The following is a 27,545-nucleotide window of genomic DNA, read 5'->3' as shown; positions in this document are numbered from 1 at the left end:
AACTCTTCCTGCTGAGGCAAACAGCAAAAGAGGTCAGTGGAAAGGGAGTTGTGTCTCAGAGCCAGTGCCTGCCCTCATGGGGCCAAGCATCCCAGGGACCAGATCATAGGCTCAGCCCTGGGGTCGCTGGCGTGGCCATGGCAAAGCTGAGCTCCTGCAACGTGGTTTGAGTTAAATGTTCTTTTCATCCCGCACAGAAGACGTGGATGTGTATGAAGCTGATTGCGTGTACATGCTGGGTTTGTTTCTTTTTTTTCATTTATATCACATTTTCTAGCTGTTAAGGCTTTTGGATTTTGTAAGGGAGGCATTCTTATAGTGGTTGAAATGGCTTCTTCATTGGAAATTCTCCTAAATCTAACTCAAAAAATGTATATGAAAATGTCTAATAGTTGAAAGCAAAGTAAACCCTTTTTAGCAGTCCAAGATGCATTTATAACATTTTTTAGTTAGATGAAAATTTTGTGGGAAATTATTTCCATTCGCTGGAAATTTTTGAGTGTATGATTTCAAGAGGTTGACAACAAATAGTAGCTCTTCTCTTGGTACTGAAGTTGGATTTCCAGTCCCAAAGGTTTTAGATGCAATTTAGTCAAAGCACTGAATTTCTGATGCTTTTCCTGTTTAACATGAGGAGCTCCTGAAGTTCTGCTGTAATTGTTCTCCCATTAGCAATGAAACCCAATATGCTCTCAGAAACAACCAGAACTGAGGGTTTGGAGTTATCCTTGGTGTACAGTGATGCTGTTTGTCGGTAGTGAGAAGTGGTGAGAGTCCAGGTTGAACTGAGTTTGGTCCAACCTTGACTGGCACCCTCCTGGCATTGCCAGGAGCATCAGGCGGAGTCATGAGGCAGAACTGAAGCAAAACCAGTGTGTAGATCACCAAAACATGGTTCCAGGGAGGAGAATGAAGATGTGGGGCTGTTGTCTCCATCTTCATCCGCAGTGGTGCAACTTGTGCTCTCAGCACCCCAACACCCATTCGAGCAGCAAGAACATGCTCCAAACATAGGGGCAGGATTTCATCCTTGCCTGCATATCAACACCAGCCAGGGCCTGAGTTGGAAGAGGTTTTGCACTAAGAGTTGGCCATGTTTTGCTGTGAGCTGAACGTGTCATGGGCAAAAATACCTTTGGGGTGGTTGAACCCTAGCACAAGGCAAACATTTATCCCTGCTGCTGTGCCCAGAGATGCACAGGGGATGACCCATGTGTGTGAGTTGTGGGGTAGCAAGCTGTGCCTTGTGGGGTGCTGTTGCTCCCCAAATACTTCCCAATTGGTTGTTGATGTCTCACCAATGGGGTGAGCAGGTCAGTGGGAGCAATGCATTGAGAAACCAGGAGTGTTTGCCACCATCAACTCCCTTCCCAGCACTGCTCCTTGGGACAAACTCAAGCTCATAAATCTCCTACTCAGCAGGGAGCATTTGTGCTATAAACTAATTAGGTGAGTGGTCAAATACCACAAACACCTTTGCCCTCATTAGAGACCAATAACGATGCTGAGTAGGTGCTGAAATGCCTCATTAACAATGAGCAGGGCCTCCTCTCTGGGATAGAGGCTGCAAAAACAAGCCAGCAGCCCAAGGGTGCAGGAAGCCCTGACACTGGTTTGGTGCGCTGCTAATGATTTCAATGTCAATTAGCTAGTCCAAGGCTAATTGGAAGTCCTGGGCTTGTGGGCCAAAAAGCCAAGTCTTGGGGATGGTTGGATGTGTTTGTTATTTGCCATGGAAATAAGGAATTTGACAAGTTTGTGTGATGATGAGCTGCTTTCCCTCTTCATCTGCCCTGCTGCTGTGTTGTCTCAGTGCCACTCTCCTCCTTTTACCAAAATCCTCTTTCCATCACTCTTTTTGGTTGCACACTCTTCCATGTTTACTATATTGCCCTCAAAGCCCACAGTGCTGCCGCCCTGGGTTGTTTTAAAGGATTTGGGTTGAAACCAGAGTCAAGGCAGACATTCTCTTCTAGTCACTTTGGGTTTTTCTGCTGTTTTCCAGGAAAAAACCTTTTTTGCACTGGTGGCATCATTGTAGTGTCTGCAATCTCCTCATGAATGTGGATCTGCGTAAAAGCAAACTGGGAAACGTCTCCCAGACAAATTACCCTTTTAGTTATTGCTAAAGCAGAGATGAAACTGGTAAATTTTCTTCTGCCGTTGTGGCGTTATAAGTGACTTTAGGCCTTCCTGCCACAGATTAGAGTCTTGTACGTGTGTATCTTGTGCAATCAAGATGTTGCAACCAGTCTGGAGTTTAGATTTCTGGTATGTTAGCATATGGCCAAGATGTGCAAGAAAGACGGCACAAAGCAGCATCAAGCCAGTGAAAGGGAGACTTAATAAGAGAAGAAAACTCATAGTGATGGATTTTCTATAATAATTCCCAAAAATGGCAAAGAAAATTAACTTTGCTTAAGCCAGGCAGAAATTCCTGACTCAGAAATTCGGCTAAGGCAGGTCCTCTAGGCCAAGCCTTCTGCCCAGACATGTCCTGCTGAATACACTCACCGATTTCTCCATTGGAGCAGAAAGCTCTAGCAGCATTCCTTGGATGCCATCCAGGGAGGTATGTGCGAAAGGGTCATTCCTTTGTGCATGAGATCCTGTGTTTGCCCAGGTTGCATGTCACCGGGAACAGCGCAGAGCAAATGGCAAATTCCTTTTAAAAGTGGTTTTGTGGAGGGGTAAAACGTGCAGCTGCATCCCTGTCCAGATGTGTGATGAGGAAGAACCTATCTCCCCTGCTGTCCCTCCTAGTCAAAAGCCTTTAAAAACCATTCTCCAGCTCTAAGGTTCACCCCAAAAGGCCTGTTAACACTTCCACACAGATGTGTCTGGGTGCTGATGGTCCCTGATTCATTTGCTTTAAAAGCAAAAACTTGCTTGCAGCTGGCTGAAAAATCAAGGGAGACATTTTGTAGAGGTAATAATAATGTTCAATGAAGAAATCCCTTGTGGATTTTCACAGCCTTTGCTGCTTAATGAACCTACTGATCCAGCCTGTAGTGTTGAAATAATCCTTCCAAGGATGTTAGAGCAGTCCCATTAAGTCAGGGGAAAGTTTTTACTGCAAAACTTTTGTTAATGAACCAAGATTTTGTTGTCAAAGGAAGAAATGGGGCTTTCTCTGACCTGGATTTAGGTGCAGGTGAATTAATTTAGATTTCTTTCCCCTGTGTTTCAGGCTGACACCTAATCATCAATATAGTTTGTAATGCTTCTTTTTCTTCTTTTGTTATTAACCGAGGGACAATAGAGAGGTTTGTAGAAGGGAAATCCCCTTGAGTCCTGTTTAATACAAAGACAACACCTCCTTTAGCTCAGGAAATCCCTGAGCTGCATTTTTTTGAGGCTGGGAGAATATTCGGAGTGGAAAGAAGGGGGGAAATCACAGCATGTTTATTGTATTCTTTAATCTTTCCCTAGGGATCTGTTGTGGTTTAATCATCGCTTTTGGCTATTTCTAGTGACAAAATACAGGCTAGATGGACCTCAGAAAGCCATTATTACACTTGGTGTCATCCCGTTGTTCCTGTGCCTTTTAATTAGCATTATGGAAGTGCTGAGGGGCAGTTGCACAGAAGCATTTCTATCATCTTCATCACCCCGCTTTTCTTCTCACCCTTCCTCCGACAACTTCATTGCCTTTAACTGGCTTTTCGTCTGACTGTGGTACCACTAGCCTTTCTGAAGAGGTCAGTCTTGGCTGGGCTAAAGCTGTGCACAGATGCTTTCATGGGGCTTTATCTCCCGCCTTCCAGAGCACTCCTGAGGATGCTCGAGCCTCCGGTGTTTGAGTGCTTCCCTCTCGGGTACCGCTGCTCCATCACAGAGCTCTGCAAACCTTCTTCTCCACACTTCCAGATGAATTCTTTCCTATCTATGGGCCCTCTAATGTTGACACTTCTCTCACAGATGCAAGTAAAGGGACTTCAGTGAATAACAATTATATGTGGAAGGAACAGACTCTTATCAGGAACTCCATTGATTTGAATGGCAAAGCTGAGATCTGACTGGGGGCAAGGCACTGCTATATTTTCAGAACCTTCACTGCAAATTCAAAAGCTCTAGGTCCACTTAGGACCCTCAGAACACATGAAGATTTAGTTCATTATTCACTAGAGATCCCTTCTCAAAGTACAAACAGGGATCCTAGCTGAAAATCCCTCCCTTGTTGAAGCAAAAGACAAAATTCCCCTTCCCTCAGCTAGGACCAGGATTTCCAGCCCCACAAAAGCCCATGTCTGACCTCTGCCTACCTTGGAACAGCCAGGAAGTGAAGAAAGCTCATCCATAGTGAACCAGACAAGTTATAGGTGAAGCCTGTCAGCAGAGAGGCACTCAGAAAGAGACAGTGTTATCCTCGTTCCCATCAAAGCCATCTGGCTCTTAGTTGCCAAACCAGTGCCAAGCCCCAGTGACCTTTCAGACTCATAACTCTGCTTAGAAGATTTACAGTGGAAAAAAGCCACTTCTTGTGAGGAAACTCTTGCTCCTTCCTCCCAGGGGAGCATCTAGCTGCAATGACTCATACGTTCATCATCCTGGCTTCCCGTAACCGTCCAACAGTGGCTACAATGCACTGGCTTGGGGAGAATCCGTGCTTGCTTGCCTCTGAGATAGGGTGATGTAAGCTCCTGCTCTGGCTTCTCCTGGCTTTCCAGACTGTTGAAAGTTCAAAGCTTTAGTCTCATCACTCCATCACCCAGCAGGCTAACCCTGGCTTAGTCATGGACTTGCCTCTCCTGAAGTGATGATGTTTTAAAAGGGCTTTGGAATGATGAAGGTCCCAGAGGAAATGGAGGTGGAAGCTCACTGACAGTCGGGACCTGAGTTTCCAGAAGACCTGCGTAAGTCACTGTCTGTTCTCAGGCAGAGCTGCAAGCCACAATTAGTGTTTGTGCTGGAGCTAACATGAAGACTTTCATTTCAAGTTGGCAAGATGTTCTCTACGAGGTACTGGTAGCCTGCAGGATAACCCTTGGAGAAGGAATTCTGTTATTCTGGGATAAATGGAAAAATAAGTACACTGAAGTCGGGAGGGAGACTATTGCTTCTCAAGTAAAAAAGGAGCTGAAAAATGAGCTGGAGAGATGGGTCCAAGCCCTGAAACGTCATTCAGTTCAGATTTCAAGCACCTCAGAAATCCATAAGTGGATTTGTATGTGGGGGCCATTAAAAAAGTTCAAGGTCTCTTAGAAAACTTGGGGGTTGTGTTCAGAGTTTGAAGTTTCCTGCCTCCACCAGATTCAGATGTTCCCTGATCTAGGGCTTTGCTCAGGCCTGTGTCCCATTGAACGAATAGGTCTGTTGAGGGAGCCGCGCTGGCTGGTCTGTGTGAGCCACTGCCTTCCTCCAAATAGATCAAGAGACTCAAGAGAGTCTTATGCTGGGGAACATGAGAGCAGCACCGAGGCATTTGACATGAGGTTGTTTGGATGTTAGTGGTTTTTGACTGTGGGACTCTTTGTGTCCTCTCCTTTCAAAATGTTCGACTGTTCCTCTGAATCCAAACCACATGGATTTTTTCCTGATGTCAGGTAGATGTAGTCAAATTCCTCCTGCTGCCAAGTACAAGGTGAGATGCCAACAAGTATGTGACAGGCTTTTTTGGAAAAGGGCTCCATGATCTCCAGAGCTCCCAAGGAAAAATTAGTTAACCATAAGTTCCCACAGCAGGCAAAGCAGACTCAAACCAAACCCTTGATGTAAATCTAAACCATGATGCTCACTGGAGTAAAAACTGTCCTTTTATGCGAAGCAGCCTGAATCCTAGAAGTGCATGAAAGCCAAATCTGAAGTCAGTCTTAATGAAAACTTGCTGTGCTGCTGGATTGCTTCTTGGCCTTCCCTTCCATCCCTCTCCCTTGAACTTCTCCAGCGTTCAACCTCTGCTGGGACTCTCATCAGCTATAATACACCCTGTGATAATTCCAGGAGACCTGGGGCTACGATCTCTGCCTTGGGTCAGCTCTTCATTTCTTAGCCAGGAGGCTATGAGCATTTGTGGGATGAGGAAAGTTGTCCATAAGATGCCTGAACTCATCATCTTGCTGCTTCACAAGGCGAGCACACAGCACAGGCTACCTAGAAAGGATGACTGGAAAATAAACAGACATTGTGGAATACTTTTCTTTCCCTGTGGGATGGGTGGCTGCCAGGCAGAGCTCCATTCTGCAGGACTGAGGACCGATCTCTGAGGACCGATCTATGCCCTTTTTGTTTCCACTCTTTTCAAAGGGTTTTCATTTAGCCTTTCAAGTGAATGGATGTGCTCCCAGGAGCCAGCTTCACAAGGAGCACTTCTCTGGGGCGAGGGCGCTGTGGTTTCAGGCTGGGTTTTGGGCTGTGCAGCCCTGTTTATTTGTCTGCCTCCTGCCAGGCCGGAGCTCAGGTTGCAATCACAGACAGGCTGAAAGAGTCCCGAGAAGGAGGAAAAAAATCTCCCTTGTCCCATATCAGGTTTGCAGCTCCAAGCACTGGAAAGGGAAAGCAGAGCACAGCTTTTCCAACGCAGACAACTGATGCTGGGGGAATGTCAGGGGCTGATTTTACTCAAGGAGAATTGATTGCAGCATCTCTGCTGCCATATTGCAGGGTCATAATGCTGTCTTCACCATCACTGGGAGCCCAAGGGGTGTCCCTCCGGGAACTGATGCGTTCACAGGAGGTGCAACAGGGAGGTGTTGATTATCTCCAGCTACTCCATCCCAGCAGAAGTTTTGGGTCTCTTAGGGCGGAAAGCTGTACCGCCAGAGCACATGGGAACAGATCAGGGCTTTTCTTTCCCACCAAATCTCTTCTTAATTTATTATGCGCCTGCTCAGCAAGGAGAAATGCCAGTGCTGCAAGGATTGCATTATCTGGGTTGTTAATGAGGCCATCGTGTTGATGAGCCATCAGCCTGGAACATTATCTTGGAGAGGTCCCTCTCTCCCTCTGCAGTGACTGAATAGACAGACCAGAGAAAGCCCTCAAGACTTATTGTTAGGGATTAAAATAAACAGCAGTCGAGGTGAAGCAGGGCTGGTGGCAGATGTGAGCAAAAGATTGCACAACTCCTTGCCGCTGAGGACGGAGCTGCTCTATTAAAACCAGCTACAGAGGAGGAGAGGAGTGTATGCATGGTGTATACTCATTAGAGATAGTAAGTAATTCGGTGTGAAATGCCTGGGAAGGGCTCAAATCAAGGGATGGAGAGGGAATGGAAGAATCAATGGAGGCATGGAGGAGGAATTCTGTTACATCTGCGGGCTGTACTTCTGGTGTGAAGCTGGCAGCGCTGGCATAAAGAAAACAGGTGACTTGGGAAATTGCTTGATTTCCTTTCCTTCCCCTCCAGCATTTTCCCCAGCGGTGATGATCTGCCAATTCAGCTCTGAGTAAAAGTGACACATCTGGCAGTTTTACCCAGGAACTGCAGCCCAGATCACTTTGCTTTGCTAACAGCTCAATATTTTGTCATATTCTGGGCCACCCGTGAACCTCAGAGAAGTCAGACTTGCCAGCAAATCTGCCTATCTAGCTGTGTCGGCAGGATCTGGCAGCAGCAAAGGTGGTCATGAGCTGCAACGTGTGATGGTCCCCACTGCTTCCAGCTGACGGGCACGTGCGGAGTTGGGTCCCTGTTGGCAGTCCTAATGTATAAGGTCATGATGTTGAAGGTGGCTTCTGGGAAGGACAGAGGCAGGCTTGTCAGGGATCAGGTTTGCACAGCTTTTAGCTGCTCTTGGGAGGCTGTGGTGGGGCAGGGGAAAGGTGTCATCTGTGTTAGCATCTCTGCAGATACCCATCACAGCTGCCAAGGAATTGTCTATTCAATTCCCTCTACTCCAAGTGTGATAAGAACAGATAAGCTTTCCTGGCAGGCGTTGCTACCCATGCACCCCAATTGCACGCTACTCCTTGTAAGAAGCAGGAAGCATGGTTTTGTCTCGAGAGGGCAGGCTCTCTTCTAACAGGGAGTTTTAGACCCAGCATATCAACCTCTGGATGCCAGCTGTGACCATCCTTGGCTGCCCTGGAGAATTTAATCTGACTCACTACATGCTACTAGTTTTGGTGATAATTATAGTATGCAAATGGTCCAGAAATGTATCACATATTCACATGGGTATGAGTGGGCATGTATTTAGAACAAGAAATCAGTATGTTAGCTTACAGAAGTAAGTCTCCTAAGCTATCTATATTGCATTCAAAGGTTGGCTGTTCAGTGAACTAAGTGGTTCACTTGGTTGATAGTAGGGTGCTTTGTGGGACCGGTTTCAGGAGGTGGTGGAGTTGGGAAGGGAGCACACTTGCTGCCCAGGTTTGTGCTGGGTAGGGGTGGGCATAAGGAAGCCAAGATGAGGGTGCTTTTTTAGGGCTAAGGATGGGTCACCACTTGCTCTGTCTGAACCTGGCAGCTTGGAAACCCTCCCCAGACTTCATCTCCTTCAAATCAATGGATGTTAAACCCAGGCTGAGATTGCCAGGGAAAAAGAAACGTGCTGTAAGCAAACATTTGCTGAACACCAGCACCATGAAATGTACAAATGCCTGCAGGGAAAGCAAACCTACGCCTTGTGGAGTGCTGGTACTCGGCACAGGAGGGAGAGATGCAAACCCCACTCTGTTTTCAGACTGCTGTTTCTTAAATCAGCTGGAGCAGATGCCTTCAGCTTTCAGGAAGGGATGCTGCTGCGTCATGCAGCTTCTTCCATCTGAGCCTCTGTCAGCTGCAAGATAAAGGGGAACACTAAGTAGAAAAGGTTCAGGTGCTGGCAGCATGTCCTCTGCTTAGAGACGTGCAGCTGACATGTGCAGCTCACTCTCCAGTCCTTCCCAAGATCACTACCTATAGAGTCCCCAGGCAGCTCGTGCATTAGGAATGGCAGAATGAGGTAATTGCTTTGTGCAGTTCCTTGTAGGGACTCTTTTTTGTATGCAGAAAGGGGATTGTGTTAATTTGGGCACATGCCAACCAGGAAATACCAAAAGCTGAAGATGGACCCGTTACAAACAGGCTAACCAGCCTCAGATGTCCCTTCAATACTGGAGTATGGAAGGTAATAGAGAGCACATGGGCCCTGTAAATAATGAGATTATTAACAAATACACAGAAATAAAGCCATTTGGCTGCCTGGGTGAAACACTGAAGCTACAGGTTTCAGCTGAAATCTCCTAATTGCCCCTGATTGCCCTGCAATGGGTGCTTTTCCACCACCCTGTCAAGATCAGAGGTTCTGTGTGGGGTTTTTGTGTCTCTTGTGTGCCACAGTTTAATCCTGCATTTTTCTCCTGAGGAGCAGCTGGAGGAGAGGCTGGGGCAAAACAGAGATGCTGATGTTCTGGGGCACGAGGTGTTGGCAGGCAAGGGGATGCTGTGGGGAAAAAGCACAAAGTAGGAGAGACAATGTGCCTGCCCAAGGAAGCAGGGCAGAGCTGTGAGGTGCGCTTGCCTCTTCTTGCCTGCTTGACCCCTGTTCTGCTGCTGCCACTTCATTGCATGAGCCTAAAAGCCTAGGAATGACAGGAGTCAGAAGGAGCCTCAGGGAAAACTCACAACTCCCAAAGCAGGGAGCCCAGGAATGGGGTTTCAATCCCTCCTTTCGTAAATCCTGACCCTGTTTAAGGAGGAGGCTGCTGGTGCTCATGCAGGTTGTAAAGCAGTCAGGTCATTTGTCTCCGTGGTGAAAGACGGATCAAGGAGCCCCACTCCAGGCACCCAGCCTTAAAGATGCTGGCCCAGTTTCTGTTTCTTGTGTCTGAGCTGTCTTTCCTGGGCTGGAACAAGGGTGTAGGCAGACATCAATGCAGCATATGTGTGTGCATGTGTTTTCCCTTCAGGGGAAGGAGGAGAGAGAACTGTGACCAAAGCAACGTGCCTTTACAGCCATGAGGATGAGACATGAGGCAGTGTGACCAGTGGCTCAGTGGTGGGATGGGAAGGATGGTGCCAGCTTGGGATTTTGGAGACATCAGGAATGAGGCAGGCTGGTTGGACTTTATATCCATAGCCTGGTGCTGAGAGTATGGGGTGGCATTAACTGGGGGCTAGAGGGGATTCCTACAGCTTTTTGCACTTTGGGCTCTTCCTTCAGAGCCACAGCCACGCTCCTGGGCTTCAAGGATGGAATAGGAGCTCTGCATCCCCTGAGCCTGGAAATGGGGCAAGAGGCTGTGCAATAGGCAGTCTTCAGATCTTCCATTGTGTTGCTTCAGCATCACTGTTTGACCTCGAGCATTTGAGAGGGGACATTTTAAGCCATTTTTAGATGCCTGGCTGAAAAGGGGAATGGAGGGAGGAGGGAGAGAGAAATACCATGAGGTTACTGTTACATCCCCGACACAATAGGAACTTTTATTAGCAATTTTCCATTGTGTTGCAAATGGCAAAGATCATGGTTATATTTGCATGTTCAGACTGTCCTAGAGAATTAGCTTTCCTCTGTGATTGGGAAATAGTTTTCACATTGCATTAGCTTAAGTGTTTGGAGTGAGATACAAAAGCTGCGCTTGAAGAGTGCTGGCTCTCCTGCATTGAAGACCTTCCTTCTTACCTGGTAGTTCTACCTAGGAAAAGAAAACATATTGTAAGAAGCTTTTTGTGGGATAGAGAAGGAAGAGGCTGCAGGTAGGCAGCACCTTCCCTCCAAGGATATTGACTGCACTTCTCAGGCCAATAAAAATACATGCATTCCTGGCTAGAATGACAATAAGGACATTTCTCTAGGATAAGTCAGGAATTGACTAGATTTATGCTTGGCTCTGCAGAGGACATGCAGCTATTGACAGCCTGAAAGCAATTAGGCCAAGAAAACAAAACAGAAACAACTGGGAATCGTTGCAGCTTTCAGTCTGCAGTATTGGTTCCAGGACCATAGAGCCCAGGCGCTTTGACGCAGGGCCATGGCCCTGTTGGCTTTTTTCTCCCCTTCTGAGATTTGGTACAGTGCTTTCTGCGGAGGAGTTCTGGTCTGTGGTCTGGATGAAGCCGTGATATGCATCTTCCCCATTGTGGGACCTGGAGCACAGTCACCAAACCACTGGCTGATGGCAGGATGGAGGCTCAGAAAGCTCTGCCTCTCCTTGCTTTCCCCTGCATGACCAGATATGGCTTGGGCACAACTGTGGTGCCAAGGGTGAATGGTAAAAATCACTACAACACCGTTCCCTAGGTCCTTGATTCTCTTCTTGCAGCTTTTCACAAGCTCTCCAGCTTCTATGCAACACCACTATAGCAGAAATACCCAAAGCATTTTGCTAAAGGGTAGGAAGCTGTTGCTGCTGAAGGCAACCTGCTCCACTGAGCCTTAGTGCTTCTTCCCAAGAGAGAAAAATGGATGGGAGCATTTTGTGTGTGCTTTCCAGAAACCAGCAAGTTAACCCAGTCATCCTGAGAAATATTGTTACACCAGTGTTGATTCCAGCCTTGGGCTTATTTTGTCTTTTTCCCCAAGAAAACCTTGTCTTGTTTTTAAGGACTACTCCTGCGTCACTTTAGGGTTGTGCCAAACACTGGAAGCGGTGCCCTATGTGCTGCGGACATGGTTTTCATCCCAAGGTTGAAGGTGCTTGAGCTATAGTGTGAGATTCATTGGGCTTGGTACAATACAAGACCAGGTACCGCATGAATGAGGTACCCACCCTGCACTCTGCTAATCCCAAACCACACTGCTGACGCACAAGCCTAAGGGAAAAAACATATGTGTACTGTACAGCATGAAGGTCAGAATGATGTTTGGGCTGTAGAGTCACTATTTGTCCATTCTACTCACAGAAAAGACCTTCATATTGTGTTACCATCTGGACAGCAAATGTGCCCTTCTACGGAAACTCAGTTTTAACCTTTGCTCATTTTGTTTAAGAAAGAATATAAGGCAAACGTGTAACATATGCACTAGGGATTTCCTGTCAGCACCGCACCTAGGTCAGGAGAGCTGACTTGGCTGTGTTGCTTGTGTCATGTATTTATGATATGTGTATATAGATGCATGTATTTGAGTTTATTCTTTGTATTTGGAAGTGAGGGAAGACAGAATCTCTGTTTGAAGCAAGGGTATTCCTAATGTTAGCATTTTAGATCTGTGATTATTAGTTTTCATGGGAACAGCAAGTCCCACCACATGCTGAGAGCTCCACACAATGTGCTCCTTCATGGCAGTGGCACAATCGTCACTGGGAGGCAAGCATATCTGCTGTGGGTCCTTTGATTCATGGCAGCTATTGCATGGATCATGACCATCAGTTAATCTGATCTCCCACAGACCATGAACACATTGTTTCTTGCTTCACTGGTCATTAGTAGAGACAGGTCATGTTGTTTGATGATCTTTATTTGGGCTGTTTAGGTGATGGGGTGGTAACTGTCAGGCTTGTGTAGTTCATGTGTGATGGAGCAAGATGGGATGACTCCCTTTGCATAGCTATCTATCAGCTGTATTTGGCTAACTGGAGCTAAGACCCCTCCCTCCAGGCCTTTCACCTTCTTTCTGTTTAGAAAGACCTAATATTCAGCAAAAAAAAACCCAGCATAACCCATAAGGAGAGACTTGGAGCTCTTTTTTGGAGGGGAAAGAGTTCAACCTTATATTTATTCAGTGACCTGGTAGCTTACCACCAAAACAGAGTGGAGCAGCAGAGCTGAGTGCTTCTGCAAGAAACCTGGAGCAGGGCTGTCCTGCTGTCCTGTAGGGACAGAACAAGGGGAACGGCTTTAACCTGCCAGAGGGGAGATTGGGATGAGCTCTTAGGCAGAAGTTTTTCCCTGTAAGCGTGGTGAAAGTGTGAGGATTCCCTTCTCAGAGTGCCCAGAGAAGCTGTGGCTGCCTCATCCCTGGTAGTGTTCAAGGCCAGGCTGGATGGGGCTTGGAGCAACCTAATATAGTGGAAGGAACTGAATGAGCTTTAAGGTCCCTTCCAACACAAACCATTGTATGATTCAAACTCATAATGAAGAGGTTTAGTTGGTTAAATGTCTACTGAAGATGGGGGCTGTTGCTGCTGGTGCTGGGGTGTAACCGCCCCAGCCATGGTCACCCGGCTTTGTACAAGCTCACACAGCCCTAACTCTATCCAGCGCCCTTCAGTTCCCTGCAACATCCCTACAAGATGCTGCTACTCATTTTACAGTGTTTAAATGGGTCTTGACAAGATTAAATTGGAAAACAAACCCCTGCAGCTCAGGCTTGAGCTGTTGAGATTATAAAGATTGATCAAATAACACAATTAAACGTATTTATTAAATAAATGGGTGATTTATCTTTCTTTTGCCGTGCACCCGCAGAGCTGATGCTGAGCTGCCTCTTGCTGGCTTTAAATGTGTCCCATTGCATGATGCTAGTACCAACAAGGGCTGAACCAAGCTTTGCTTCACATTATTGAGCAAGACTGGCCGGTTTTGGGTTGGTACATAGCTCCATTTGCCCATCTTCTTGTTGGGCTGAAAAGCTGCCCAGCACTTGTTCTTCCAGACGGGCCTGGGGCTGTTTCCATTTGTGCCAAGAAAGCTGGGCTTTGACAATCAAAACAAACAACTTTGTCCTTCCATCCCGTGTCCCTCCCATTTAAAAGCATGTCTCTCTTTTTTGTTCTGTAACTTGGCTTTGTTTTAAAAGGCGAAGTCCATTCTGCATCCCACCCACTTTAGCACTGTCCCTTTAAGATTGGATTTTGGCAGCACGTCCAGTGGCTGTGGCTCCTGTCCCAAGCAGATGGCTTTAGTTAGGCCAGATTCGGTGGCAGGTCTCTGGGATGCCGAATCTCAGCTCGTTCACTCCCTTCTTCTGTCATCAATAAAGCCATTGAGAGAATCTTTAATAAATAAACAAAAAAGCATTTTTCAACAGACAGTGGGATGGAAAATGACTCATAGGAACACAGGGTATAAAGTACACTCTAGTATTAGGTATTACATGTGTCAAGTTTCTGTTTGGGGTCCAAGAATGCTGTGGTTTTTCTCTAAGGATTATGCCATTGTGGAATAATGTCATTGTGGAGTATTTGGTCAAGATGAGCTGATTGAGTCTGGTGGTTACTTACAAATATATGTATTTCTGTATTTTTCAGCATTTGGAAAATCTGTGACAAGCAGTTTTTGGGCAATTATTGCCATCACTGTTTCCAGCCCTGCCAAATGCCATGAAAACTGCTGCAGTCATGCTTTCTCTCCTCGTTTCCTTATTCATTCATGTAGGACCTGTGATTTTTTTGCTTGGGATTGGGTGCAAACTGGGCAGGATCCTTTGCACTGGCTTAGATTTACCAAAAGACTTTTCCAGCCCTGGAGAGAGGCTGTTAGGAGCACGCATGATATTAATGTGAATGAAGAGCAAAGTCCTTAAGGGATGAAGGAAACCACCAAGTTACAGACCCTCAGCAGTGCCAGTGGGCTTGGGTGGTGGTCACCAAAAAGGCCTTTGAGGAGAAACCTTAATCTGCTAACCCTTGCTCCTTCTCTGCAAACATTAGTGAATGCAATGAGAAAAGGAACATTTCAAGTGTCACACACACTTGTTCTAGCAAGTCATCTGCAGAGTTAGGAAGATGCCTGAGGAGGGCTGATGCCCAGTTTCTCTTTCCTTGCATCCTGTGACCCTCATTTTCAACATAGTAATCCCTAGAAATACTGTCATAACTGGATTTAGGAGGAGTTTGCATAGGATATCACACTTCCTTCTCATTACCAAAGTGAGCTGATGATTAGAAAAGGAGAAAAATCTTTCACAGTTTGTTTTCCAACCCCTCTGCAGGAAAAAATGTGCATTGTGATGATCCTAACTCTAGAAATCATAACTCTGTGATCCCTGTTATAGCTGTTATCATCACTTGTACCTCCCCAGTCTGTGTTGTGTGGAGGTTTGACAGCTCAGGGTCAGACCCAGGGAGTTCCTACTCTCATTGGAGAGTAAAAAGGAAGTGTCAAAGGATGAACTTGAAGGAAAGGGCTTGCACTGTCAGCTCAACAAAATATTTATAGAGCACTATACACATGACAGCAGACAGGCTGTAAAAATGGGAAACACTTGAAGCAAAACGAGGCCATTTGGATACAGAAAGCCTCATTTTCTAATGACAAAATAAAAAAGAAGCATGTATACAAAGAGCCATTTCTAGTTTTGTCCATCTGTCACCATCCCTCTGATTCACATCATTACCTTCTTTGTCATCTGTTTTTGTCAGGTTTTGTTAGTAATGGACAGAGGGCATTGTGGGAGGGTGTAGGTGTATGTGTACCTCAGGGAAGAACACTGCCCTGCAGCCAAAATGGAAGCAGAGGTGGCCTGGCCCGAGACGGTTCTGTCTGGCAGCTCGTTTTAGGGTAAGGCCGGTGTATGGCTGCTGAAAATTGCTCCCAAAGCATATTGGAGCCTGCCTAGAGCAGGTATGTGTGCTTACTGAAGGAGTAGGTAACATAACTTTATGGTTCTTGCCATTGCAACCTCTACCTACCTACTACCTACATAGCTGGGACACCTGCATTAATACCACCTTAATGCAAACCATAATAAATATAATGCATACAGTGTGTTTATAAACATTATAATCAGGTTATCTATTATGGTAACGTATAAATTAAATGCAGATTGGAGGAAAACGAAGTAACAGATCACCTTGGCTTCCAGTGTCTGAATGACATTCTGGCATTTCCAGGATGGGCAGCATCCAGGCAGTTCAGGAATAATATGGTCCAGGAGCCAGCATCAGCTGGGGAAAGCCGTTCTAGCTGAATCACATCACAGAGATGGCATGTGCCATTCCTGTGATGCAATTATTCTTCATAGGCTCATTGACCTGAAACTAAACTCCTGGTAAAGCTGAGATTTGAGGCAGCCTTCGTTTGCTTGAGTCTGAAAAGGCAGAGATGGGGCTCCAGGGGAAAGGGCAAACATGCGGGGGAAGCCAGCTTGCCATTCCCGTGGATGTTTTTAGGGGATTAAGAGGGGAACGATCGCGCTCCAGGCCTGTCTCAAAGTTTAGGAATTACCTGGAGGGCCACTGGAATCCGTCTTTGGATGACTGGAGATTTTTTCCTATCTGCAGTGACAGAAAGCGAGTCCAGAGGTCTGGAAACACCCCCTGAGCTGTCAGAAGAATGATGGTTGCTCTCTGCAGCTCGGTTGAAAGCTGACCCATGGCAGGCAGCAGCAGGAGCTGGGGGCATCTCAGCCCTTCTGCCCATTGTTGTGGGCAGGTCTGCCATGAGGGAGGCTGAGGACGGGGGACACCCTGCCACAGGAGGGGCATCAAACTGGTCTCTGGTTGCTCCACCACTTGGGCTTGGAGAGGAGCATGGAAGAGGAAGGAAGCAGGGGGAATGTCTTGCCTTTCCCTGAGGTTCATTGTTGCCTCCTCTATCTCCTGTAAATGCCCAGATTTAGCACTAGGAAGGTGGGGTTGGAGAGGAGCAGTTTGGGTCCCCACCACTTAATGTCCCCAGGCCTGGAGGAGCTAACTCTCCCAAGTGGTTGGCTGGTAACCGGAAAGACTGGAAGGTGTTTGGGAAAAGAACCAAAGATTTGGGGCTTCAAGAGGCCTCAACTGGAGAAAGATAGGCAGCTTGATGGAAAGTCTTTCCCAGCCCCAAACCTGGAGGGCAGATGTCAGCCCCACTGTCACAAGTGGTGCTTGCTCTTTGAGCTTTGTGGTCTACAATTTCCTAGGTGCTTTGCTTAGTTGCTGTTTCCATTGCTAATATCCCCGGATAAAGTGATCAGTGAGAAAATGGAGGAGCAATAACACAGACCTTTATATTTCCTAAGAGAAATCTCTTAATGTTGTTTTTCATCCCAAAGGTGCCTGGCAGCAGGTGAGGAGCTGGGACTGGAGTGGGAAAGGCAGCACAGCTTAACACAGAAGCCATCCCAGACATCCCTGTTTGGCCACCGGAGCGTGGATCTGGCCAAGCAACAGTAAGGAAATAACCTCTCATTTCTTTCTTGGATTGGTAAATTGCCTAACACAGTGCAGAACGTTTCCTGTGTCATGGTTTCATGTGTGGACTTTGCTTGTGAGATGGTGGCTGCTTGAAGGCACTCAGCTCACTGACAGCTGCCCTGAGCACCTCTGTCTGCTCCCGGATTCCTGCAGCTATACAGGTTGCATTGTCCCTTCCCAATCTATAAGTCTGCCAGGTCATTTGTTCTTATGACATGCTGCTTACAGCACGAGCCTCAATTATACTGCACCTCCCAAAATATTTCCTCTGTAGAAACCCTAATGTTCAGCCTGTGAAAGCCAGCACTTGAATCCTGCATTTGGGATCGGGGAGTACATCAGGCAGCACGGAGATCTCGGCCATCAAGGTTGTCTGTGTCATGCTGTGCTTTGTTTCCATGTTTCCTGGATGCTCCAGGAGAATGCAGAGTTCGAGGTCTCACGTCCCTTTGTGTTTGGTGGTGGTAAGATGCTGTTGCAGCCCAAAATCTGACTTAATTTTTAATTATGCTATATCTTTGCTGTGCAGCAGCACAGGCTGCAATGGCCTGGTTTCCAAACTTAGGACTTTATGGCAGTTCTCTCCTGCAGGAAAAACTAGGGGGAGGGAAAATCATTCTGGAAGCTCAACAACACTGAGCAGCCTTCTAGTAAGTGGTGCTCCTAAGCAGCCCTGCAATAACAAATGGGAAAGAGATACCCACAGACTTTTAATGGAGGACCAGTGTGTGTGCCATGCAGCCCTCTTGTATTTGAGCAATAAGGTCTTGTGGGCAACCCTACATCCCCCCCCACAAAACCAGTATGCAGATGGGAACAGGGTAAAAAGAATATCATAAAAGAGAAGCATACTTCACTTTCCAGCTTCTAGGGAGTTGCAAATAATGTGGAAAAAGATGTTGTTAGTTAATACTGATGAATGATCCTCTGGCAGCCCCATTAATCAAAGCTAATCATCAGAATGGTTTGGGGAGAAAAAATTTGTGTGCACTGGTTTTGATTCCTGTATAGAATAAATGGCTTTATCAGTTTCTTCTCTGGAGTTTGACCAGCATCCTGTGGCCTGCTGTTTTCTTGACCATCTAATGACTCAGAATAATCAGGAGGGCCCAGCAGAGGTTTTGTTGGCATTAAGAGCTTGAGTTAATACTTATAAAAGCAGCTACAGGAGTCAGATGCACATCCCCGTTGACTCTTGGGGTGATTTCAACCATGACAATTAGCTCTAATTTTGATTTATTAACTTCTGCTGAGCATGTGCATTTGCAGTCCAGGTATCTCTTTGCTATAGACTTGTGATTCAGGGAGGATAATTTATTACCTTGTATTTCCAAACAATTGCTCCACGAACAATCCTTTGCTGTTCTGCAATAATTCTGCATCCATCCCCCCTAAACTCCCTGTTTCGAAGTGTAAAGGGCTTTGGCTTGCTCCTATCAGGAAAATCACTCTTCCCATTTTGCAAAGGTGTTTTTGTAGTGCAGGTGTGACAGAAAAGATCAGTTCAAGTGCTTTATTCAGCACGTGTGCTATTAAAACCGGTGAAACTCCCCATCCAGGGGACTGGAAACGGATTGAAGGTCAAAGAGCTGACTCATTGGCTAGCTCTGATTTTATGGGTCCCACAAATTTCACAGACACCTTTGCATGCTGAGAACTGCCAGGTGAGCACTGCAAATAACAGCCACCACCATCAATCCCAGCGTGAGGATCCCTGGGTGCAAACACTCGCAACTGGTTTCCAGGACATCGGATTTATGTAAAGGCTGGAACATGGTTTGTGCTTTTTTTGTACAGATTTTCTTACAACGGCAAAACGAACGTGAAATTCATTAGCAAGGACTGAACCCTGGATCATCTGTTTAAAAAATGCAGGCTTTTGCCAAGCTGATAGAAAGGAAAACCGGAGGAGCAGTATAAAACTTTATATCCCATTTTATACCACAGAGCTGCAAATGGTTGACAAGGATGCTGAAGCCACTGGGCTTTGCAATTAGGGAAACTAATTGCAATAATGGGAGATGAAATGCAAGGTCAGCCAGCAGCCAAGGAACAGCTCGTGGCCGTCGATGGTTATACCAACCACAGTCAACATTAAAACTTTTTATAGTGGTGTTGGGACTACGGTGCAGAAGAATAAGAAATCAGAGAAGGCAAATGCATATAAAGTGCCTTGGAAATCCCTCTGCCATTGCAGTGTTACCTTCCTAACCGGCTCCTAACCCCTACCCATGTCCCCTGAAAGAGCCATTATGCACGTTATGTGTCAGCAAAGACCTGTATTTGTTTTTTTCTCTTTGTCTCAGTACTTCAAATAACTTTTTGCCATGCAATTCTTGATGTTTATTTTTTTCTCCCTAAGAGCTGATAGCTAAATATATCACCTATCTCAACACTTCAACTTTTGCTGTTTATTTAACGACATTCACTCACTTCGGTATGATTAAGTTCATCTGTGCCTGGGTGTTTTGGTTAGCATTAAATTCCCTTTATTTTGGGAAGCTCATTTCCACACCATGCTTTCTCCCAGTTGCCTTCCTGTAAATGAGGAGGGTGGGTTTTGATTTGGATCTCCCCTCCTCCCCATTCCTGCCTTGCAATTTTTCCTTCCTGGCTTGCGACCGGCTTTCCAGCTCTGCCTCTATGGGTGTGAAAATCCATCCTGGAACAAGCCACTTTCTCCAGCAGAAACAAAACTGTCTGCTGCTGGGGAAGCCAACACTGCAGCGGGGAAGGTGTTGAGACCTTCATCACATCACCTGCTTGGGACAGCCCCAAAACACAGCCCTTTGCAGAATGTCCTTGCTGCCACCATCAAGGAGTGGTGCTGGTGGTGGGACCCGCTGCATGTGCACCAAGGCAGGAGTGGTCCCTTACGCCAAGTCTGGTGACTCAAAGCATTTGGGATTTGGGCATCAGTGGGGTTTTTTCCTCCCCTTTACAGCGTGATGTCCAGTTGAGGCCCCGTAGCGGGCAGATGCAGAGCTGGGAGGGGGAATGGGCTCAGCCCTGCAACAGCAACTGAAACGCTCCACCTGGAGGTGAAAGCAAATTATAACGGGATTTGTGCATCAGCCGCTGAATCAAGGAAGCCAGGGGTGGATATTCGCTTTGCATCGACTGGAAACCGAGGTTGTTTTGAGGAAATAACCTGTGATTTAAAAGAAAAGCAATGTGGAAGTGCGCTAAGCCATTCCAGGTGATGGAAAGGCAGTGCATGGAGGAGATGGTGCTGTGCTGGGGGGATCTCTCCCAGCATCTGCCTGCAGCCCTGCTGCCTCTGTCATGGTGAGCTCTCTGTGGCCAGGGCAGAGGATTTGAATTAAGGGATCCCCTTCCTTTGGCACAGGTTTCTTTTGAGTTTGGTGGCTGAAGGTTTCTCACTGCTGCCGCTGCATCTCCGGGCAAGCCTTTTGTCAGGGTGCTCAGCATTTGCCTCCTCGTCATATTTTGTTAATTTTTGGTATATATCTTAAATATTCCACTGAACTAATGTTCACCATTGAACCTGCCCTCAGTAGCCTGCAGTTTACAGAAACAGCATTTTTCAGTTATGAGCAATGTACTGAAATGAAGTCACCCACGCTAATTAGAAGTACAATTCCGAGAGCTCAGGACCTTGGGGAAGGTTGGGACTATGTCTGAGGCAGCATCTATATGTTTTGGAATACCAGCTCCCTGCTAACTCTGATGTACACTGAGTTGAACGAGCCAGTGATGTGACCCACCAAGCATTTCCACAGTTTCTGCAAACAAAAAACCCTCCACTGTCTCTGGAGATATTTTGCTCGTAAATATTGCTCCGAGGGAAATTAGTGCTGAATATATGTGGAAAATAACCAAAAACTATAGTCATATATCTTGTGAGACTTACAGGAAATTAGCGCAAGTGAATTACCCTAAACAAAATTATCCTGCCACAGAGCATATGGGTTCCAAGGAGGAATTTGAAAATCATTTCAGGCTTTTTTTCTTTGCAAAGCTAATGTATCTTGTAATTTTGTACAGCCCTATTGGCAATAGGAAAGAACCTGCCTTGTCCAATTAAGAATTAGAAGTGGAGGAGCAACAGGGAGAAAGATTTCTATTTAAAAAAATAATAATAATAAAGTGATTTTGTTCTCAAACTCCATGAAACCCTCCTGAATTCTCTCCAACACAGCAATATTTGCTGGTACCAGGTAAACGTTGGTAGCTTATTGCCAAGACTTGACTTAAAATGCACCATGCGGGGTGAGGACCGAGGGAGGGCTGGGAGAGGTGCCATGGGCAATAGGCAGCATGGGGCATCTCCTGCAGAAACCAAGGACCCATTCTCTAAAACACGAGTAAAAGCACAGTGGCTATTTTAGTGTTTTTAAGTATTTACTGCAGTCTCAGGAAGCAGGAAATTCCTACCACTATGGGGGAAGCACAAAGTTCAGTTGGATGAAGAGGGAGGATAAAAGATGCTAGGAAAACGTACTTGATCCTGACGGGATTCAGCAGCCTCTAGTTAGACAGCAATTTATCATTTGCAAGAGCACAGCACAGTTTTGGAGCAGAGATACCTGATGGCTTGAAGCAAACGGGTCCAGCTGGTGGGTTTTGGGGTGTCAATGGCACTTCTGCCCAGCACTGTTGAAGGAAGGTGCTTCTGCCCTGAGCCCCAGCCAGCCCTGGCTGCAGAGAGGCTGTGACTGTCTTAAACGATGCTTTGGGTTATCATAAAAACCGAGGAACTGGCTTCAGGCAGGCTCAGGCTTTCAAGTTTATTAGCTGTGTTTTCAAGCTGGGCTCCAATTCCTTCTGCTGGAGCACACGCCGCCTTATTTTCCTTGCCATCTCCTGCTGACTGTAATGAGCTGTTGGAGGGGAGGGAAGGAAAGGTCAAACTCCTTCAGCATCAGGTGCGAACAGGGATGCATGGAAAACAGATCCCTGTTATCGTAGCAACCAAAGCATCGCCCTTGGCAGGCTGGAGAGCAGTGATGCACACAGGGCGGGTTGCTGCGGCAATGGCAATGCTTGGGTGGCCAGGGCACGTTGCAGCCACCTTCCCCCTGTGCATGGTGGGGTCTAGCTCTTCCAGCAGCTCATATCTTGATCTCCAGTACAGGGAAGCCTTTTAGTGCTGAAATTGTTTGCTTTTCACTGTGGAAACTAAAAGACAGAGATTCCAGCACACTCGTGATGCTTTGCTTTGGGAGAGGTGAGATGCAGGGAGCAGGGATCAGACACTAGGAGGTTGAATGCATTTACGGTTGCTGAAATCCAGGTCTATCCATCCAGAAAGCATGATAGGGCAGCTCTGGCCGTGTTCTAGGGCTTGTTCTAGCAAGAGAAGATGCCAACACAAGATCAAGTCAATAGGGAATACTGGATAATAATGACCACAGGATTTATGATCTGGAAGGGAAAATATGCTCCTTCTTTTAAAGGAAGCCTGCTTGCCCTTGGTTGGTGCTCGGGGGGTGAAGGACCTATACATCCCCCTTTGTGGTGTGGTGCTGGTCCTTCTCCAATTGCTGTTTCTCAGTGAGGCTTGCTGTGGATACCTTGGTCCTTGAGTCAGCAGTACAAGCTGTTTCAAAAGGTTCACGTGCTGCAAGTAAGCTCAAGCAGTTTGCTTTACCTCTTTACTATGGAATTTTCTGTCCTAGAAACAGAGCAATGGGAAACCACAGAAGCAGGCTGGAAAATGCACTCAGGTTTTCTCAGAATCTGGACAGTAAGCTGCTGATAAGGGAGGAAGACTTTAAAACTTGAAACACCCATTAAGTGAGAACCGTCTCTGCTCCACACGAGCCTCTTCCCTTCCCTGGGCCCAGTTCCCAGCACACTCCGTGTTGTTCCCTGTTCCTGGATGGGAAACAGCATTATAGAAAGTTGATGCTTGTGATTTTCTGCCTGGGATTTGCTGTATGCTGCTGGACACTCATTCCCAAGCTCTTCTATCGAAAAGCCTAACATTGCGATGATGATGGGGAGAGCACTGGTGGTCTCCAAGCTCCCCACCCAAGCAGGGAGGAGATGCAGGTCCTCGCTGCAAGGCTGGGTTGTGGCTGCTTTAGCTCTCTGCTAACACTCCTTACTGAAGTGGCAGGCATCAATCAACAGTCCATTTAAATTAAGTTTATTTTAAACCTGCAAGGAGCACTGTCCATGAATTCTGCAAGCTGGCAAAACAGCATTGTGATAATAATAGCATTGTGTTAGAGCCTGTTGTTGGCAAATTCTGGCTGGAAAAAGGGTGCCCATGAAGTGCTGTTCAAAACACCTCAAATTCCACCATTGTAGCTGTTGCTTTGCACAGGGGTCCCTGGTGTAGCTCTCCTCTACCTGGGAGCCCCCATCCTCCCATCCCAGGCGACTCAGTGCTGGTGACAGCCAGTGATGATACTGGTTCCTGCTGCCTTCAAACCCAGCTTGGCTGGGGAGGGGAAAGCACTCCAGTCCCCATAACAGAACAGTGCCTGCTGTCTAGCGAGATCTGTCAGCTCCACTGTCACAGGTATTGGTGATGACGGGTGAGACAGCAGCTCCTCCTAACTGATGGGTTATTTTCTCTCCACATGCAGTTCAATGGGAGGCCAATGCACTTGAGGGGTTTTCTTTTTCCTTCCTTGCTGTCACAGTGGGGAGTTTTCTGGCTCAGCCTGTCTTTGCCTCTGAGTGGTAACTCCTTAGCAGACGAAGCGTGGATTCACCTGCCTTACCTTAGGCATCCAAAGCTCAGGCACCTAAGCCTGTGCTAATTACTCCCTTAATAGCCATAGAAAGGCACCTGGCATGTTATAAAACAGGTGTCTATGGGAGTTGCATCAACAGCCTGCTGACGTTTTATGCTTCCAAGTCCTCATCCTCTGCCTCAAATTACCCTGGAGCACATCCTCAGCTTTGCTCTGCCATAGTTACCAAGCTGATGCTTGGCAGAGGTTTTAACACAGCCCATCCTGAACCCCACTCTGAGGGACTGTGATGGTGCCTCCTCTCCACACTGGCCAAGGTAAAGGCATTGCAGCTCCTTGGGGCAGGAGGAGAAGGTTGTAGCTCGCTGCAGATGGGCATTTAGACTGAGCCCAGGTGAGCCATGCACCTTGAGACCCTGTGGTAGGAGATCACAAAGGTCACCATGGGAAAACCATGTATTCTGGTTTCCACGTGTTTGCCTTTATAGGTGTATCACCTATAAAGCAGAGGCCAAAGGGTTGCATACACTCTGGCACCTTTTAAAAAGAGACCTTTGCATAACCTGAATCCTTTTAAGCGGTAACGGGTGTTTTCCTGATGTGCAACAGCTGTCCAGAAAGCACACAGAGCTGCTTTAAAACACCCAGATGCCTGTGTTGGTTTATGGAAGCCCTGCTGCAACACTGTCAGGCTCCTGGTTAAGCTCCCAGTCACTGTGAATCAGCTGCTGAAAGCCAGCAGAGGCTTCTGTGTCGCTGCTGGTAGGGATCTCTGGGGCAGGATTGATTGCACCAGCATCCTCACAGCGACCCTGTGCGCAGCAGCAGCGTGGCTCAGCTCTTGATTTCTTATATGTTAGATGAGTTGACACGTCAGGCCACTTTCCTGCTCCTCCCAGGATATACTGCCTTCTCCTCACAGCCCGTCCTCTCTTGCAATGCCGATGCTCAACCTCAGCTGATGCACTACAGCCATCCTTCTCCACATCAGACCCAAACGGGGTTGTTGTGTGTGTGCACATGATGAACCCAGCACATCCCTGCTGCCAGCTTTGATCTATGTGTGCCAAACCAAAGGGTGGTGGGATTATAAAATAAGGCTGTCTAGACCAACCCAGGACATGTCCCTTCTCAGGGACCTCATGTGGACAAGGAGTTCTCTGGCACCAAAATGCGGTGGTTGGACATGAAAAAACTTTTGGCTTCAATAGAATTATTTGACTGTTTGATTGGGTGTGGGATGGACTATTATTCCCCCCTCCAGTCTTCTCCCCTCTTCCCTAAAGAAAACCCTCTCCCAAACAAAGAGCTTTGTTATGTCTCATTGTCTTCTCTGGCACTTGGAAAAGCAAGTTTTTCCCATCTAATCTTTTTGGCATCTGTTCACGCTCTCCAGGACTTTGTTGGTTTTGCACTGATTCTTGCTCTGAGACTTGACTTCAGGACCATGGGAAAGACTTTATGGCTGTGATGGGGCAGCGATATGTCTGAGTAGAGACATTGCTCACCCTGCAGACCCCAGGCTGTGTGAGGACCACATAGGCGGTGAAGCCCATGTCATCACCTATGGTGGGCTGCACCATGCAATGGTCTGCTGGGAGCCTAGAGAGGACAAGGGAGGGAAGCCAAGGCATTTTGTTTCTGTTTTTTATCCTTCAGACACACCAATCCATACTTTGGCATAGTACATGGCCGTGAGTCACGCATGTCCTTCTGGTGGGAGAAGTTAGAGGCAAAATCCAGCAATTCTGTGCTGGAACTTGGTTGTATCTATGAAGGAGACTATCTGACATAGTTTTTGGCACTAGCAGGTGATGTAGGAGACCCCTGTCAACCATGCACAAAATACCTCCAGTCTAGGAGATGTAATGGGTAAAAAATATCCCAAGACAGAGCTCCAGTTGTGAGCCAGGAGTTGTGTGGGTGACATTTTATGTGGCTGCAAGGAGACAACACAGCATCTCCTTCAGGAGAGGCTGAACTGGGCAAAATACCCTGCTCCTTGCAGCCTTTCTTTCCAACCAGAAATCCTTTGCTTAAGGAAGAGAAGGTAGGAGCTCCCACAAAGAGCAATACCCGTGCAGAGAGTGCAGAGCGATGCTTAATGCTCTCTCCTGGCCAATGGTGTCTGCAGGGCTACAGAACATGGTCATCCCCACACAAACCTTGACAAAATTAGTATTTCTACTTGACTCTGCCAGTTCACTGTTGAGATTATTACCAATCTGGTACATTTTTTAAAGCAAATGAGGTTTCAAAACGCCTGTTGATAAGATCTTTCTTGCCCTCAGTGGAGTCATTAATTCAATACGCTGAAATACCATTTTAATTAGTTTGCACGACGGTCCCAAGAGCAATGAAATAATGCTCTTTATTGTGTATGTAGTGTGCTGTATGTAATCCTGTTCTTTATCTCTTGTCTTCTGTCTCACTGGCAAATATTAGTGCATCCTGTCTCCTAGTCGTATCCTTGTGCGAGCATGCCAGCAATCTAAAGTTAAATACTCGACATTACATTAAAACAACATTGTAGTTATTACTTGACTGCCAGAGAGATCACAGTTAAAGGCTGCCTTTGATCGATTGCTTATGTTGTAGCCAGGTATTACGATGACCCTCAAAACTGTGCTTAGTATTACTTATCCTTAACTTTCATATTCCTCCCCTCAGCTCTCACAGATGTAGGACCAACAGTTGTGTTGTAGTAGGACCAAGCATTGCCCAAAGAGAGCAGAGCCTTGGCTATGAGCATCTGGTCTGTGACAGACTCAGCTCCCAGAATGGAAAGGGATTTAGGGATTCAACCAAGGTCACTCCTGTGTTCTGCAGTGAGCACAGAGCCTGTACAGTGTGATTGAAGCACGTACTGTCACAGTGCCAGCCTTGCCTTGGAGAAGACTAGCAATTCCAAAGAAACCCCAGCATTCTATTTTAGCTAACCCAAGAAACACATAATGTAGACAAAATAATAAATGCCCAAGTATGTTTTCCTGCCTCTCTTTCTTTAATGTCTCGTGAAAGATCTTTGAACACAAGTCCAAGCCCTCTAAATAATCCCATATCCTCTCTCTTCCTGCTTTGATGCACCTGAGCTCTCCCCCAGCACACAGAGCCCTTCTTGCTTTTGGGGCTGGTTTCCAAAAACAACTGCTGAGAGATCTTCTTTTTCACAATCTTCCCGTCCTTTTCCAGATGATTCTTGCTCGGCTTCAATACATGATCCAGGCACCTCACAAGGTCTCTTGTTTTGTTATTTCAGTGCTGGAATTCAGACTTAAAAAATGGCTTGCCTAAACAGTACCTGTGTTTCTGGCCGCTGAGCTTCCAGAGGCTCATCAGTGGAAAAGGGCAATGGGAAAAACAGATAAGCTCCACATTCAAGGTGTTTTCAGTCATAAAGCAGACATAAAATGTCCTCAGTGACTAAACAGAATTCACAGGCAGTACATAGGCTCCCCGAAACATCACAAGGTCATCTCATGTCTTATAACCTAATCACATATTTTGTGCAGTATGGTAATAAGCCTGACAATTTCTTGTGCAAAAACAAAGACAGAAGAAAATCATTGGCCTTAAAAATCAGTTGAGGGTTGAAAACCAACCTCATCCCTTCCTCATTTGTGGTTGTCTTCCATTTGTAGCCGAGAGACTTTCCCTATCCCATTGCAGATGGAAAGATCCTGGCTGAGGTGAGAGACTTGCCTTCAAGTCTTGTAGGCTTGTGTGCTCCTCCTACACATTGTAGAAAAGCCTTGATGTTTGCATTGCCTCTGAAATACCCTCAAATCAGGGAGGAGCTGCGAAGGCCAGTCCAGTTTTCTGTCTGTTGAAACAAATAATTTCAAAGGAGAACAAACCCTTAATGTCCGGTTGAACATGCCAGTTTCTTTCTCATAGAGTGTAATTTGCAAACCACAGGAAGGTTGGTGGTACAGAAGAAATACAGTCCAT

General features: G+C 46.6%; 1 protein-coding gene across 2 annotated transcripts in view; it reads left to right on the top strand.

The window, feature by feature from the left end:
• ZNF469 (zinc finger protein 469) overlaps window positions 1-27,545 on the top strand; it is a 207,013-nt gene that overhangs the window by 91,911 nt on the left and 87,557 nt on the right. The window contains exons 2-3 of one of the 2 annotated variants that reach the window (XR_009965810.1): window positions 16,782-16,898; window positions 18,871-19,241. The gene's annotated coding sequence lies outside the window, so the exon portion shown is untranslated. Of the gene's footprint in view, window positions 1-16,781; window positions 16,899-18,870; window positions 19,242-27,545 lie in introns of those variants that run through there. The other variant, XM_062623696.1, reaches the window with a different exon arrangement.

The sequence above is a fragment of the Pezoporus occidentalis genome, unplaced genomic scaffold, assembly GCF_034315485.1.
Source record: "Pezoporus occidentalis ecotype Australia unplaced genomic scaffold, CSIRO_AGI_Poc_V1 ctg258, whole genome shotgun sequence".
NCBI lineage: Eukaryota > Metazoa > Chordata > Aves > Psittaciformes > Psittacidae > Pezoporus > Pezoporus occidentalis.
Note: the sequence above shows the minus strand (reverse complement) of the source record. Positions and strands in the feature narration are given on the sequence as shown.